Source organism: Camelina sativa, chromosome 16, assembly GCF_030686135.1.
Source record: "Camelina sativa cultivar CO46 ecotype springtype chromosome 16, ASM3068613v1".
Lineage (NCBI taxonomy): Eukaryota > Viridiplantae > Streptophyta > Magnoliopsida > Brassicales > Brassicaceae > Camelina > Camelina sativa.
Genome location: NC_141895.1, coordinates 13,480,424 through 13,481,570, shown reverse-complemented (window position 1 = coordinate 13,481,570; position 1,147 = coordinate 13,480,424). Strand labels below are relative to the sequence as shown.

Genomic DNA, 1,147 nt, shown 5'->3' with positions numbered 1-1,147 from the left:
GTGCTGGGGATGCACCTAACACACACAACCAAAGAGTTGGTATTGTGCCTCCTGCTGTGGCCAATAATAATTATGAAATCAAGAGTGGATTGATCTCCATGATACAAGCCAACAAATTTCATGGGTTCCCAATGGAGGATCCTCTAGATCACCTTGATGAGTTTGACAGAATATGTGGACTCACAAAAATCAATGGAGTAAGTGAAGATGGCTTCAAGTTAAGGCTATTCCCATTTTCCCTTGGAGACAAAGCTCATATATGGGAGAAAACTCATCTTACTGGAGCTATAACCACATGGGATGCATGCAAGAAAGCTTTTCTGGCCAAGTTCTTCTCCAATGCAAGGACTGCTAGGTTGAGGAATGAAATTTCTGGGTTTTCTCAAAGGAATAATGAGAGCTTTTGTGAAGCTTGGGAGAGGTTTAAAGGATTCCAGACTCAGTGTCCTCACCATGGCTTCAGCAATGAGTCCCTTCTAAGCACTTTGTATAGAGGAGTACTTCCCAAGATAAGAATGCTTCTTGATACAGCTTCAAATGGCAACTTCCTCAACAAGAATGTGGAAGAAGGATGGGAATTGGTTGAGAACCTTGCTCAGTCAGATGGTAATTATAATGAAGATTATGATAGAACCATGAGGATCCCCTCCACTGATCAAGAGGACAAATAGAAGCAGGATTTAAAGATGGTCAATGAGAAGCTTGACAAGATTCTCCTAAGCCAGTCCAAAACCATTCACTTCATTGGTGAAGAAGAAGCTCCAGTCCAAGAAGGAGATAGGGTGTTTGCTGAGTTGTGTTATATGCAGAACCAAGGAGGAGGATACAAAGGCTACAACCAAGGTGGAGGATTCAAGCAGAACAACCTCTCTTATAGGAGCACCAATGTAGCCAACCCTCAAGACCAAGTCTATCCACCTCCTCAGCCTCAACAACAGAACAACTATGCACCCAGGCAGCAGCAACAAGTGTTCCACCCCCAATTGTGTCCCCCACCAGGGTTTCAGACTAACCAAAGCCAGGAACAAGACCTAAGAGCAATGATACAACAGCTGTTGATTGGGCAAACCAATGGAAAGATTGAGGAAGCCAAACAGTTTGCTGAGTTGAATCAAAGGTTAACATCACAGTATAATGATCTCAATAT

At 43.1% G+C, this 1,147-nt stretch overlaps 1 non-coding gene across 1 annotated transcript; it reads right to left on the bottom strand.

Annotated features, from left to right (window-relative positions):
- Nucleotides 1-353: 353 nt before the first annotated feature.
- On the bottom strand, nucleotides 354-460 carry LOC147925461 (small nucleolar RNA R71). Its single transcript, XR_015585502.1, has one exon. It is a non-coding gene; the product is annotated as a small nucleolar RNA R71 (small nucleolar RNA).
- Between the last annotated feature and the right edge of the window lie 687 nt (nucleotides 461-1,147).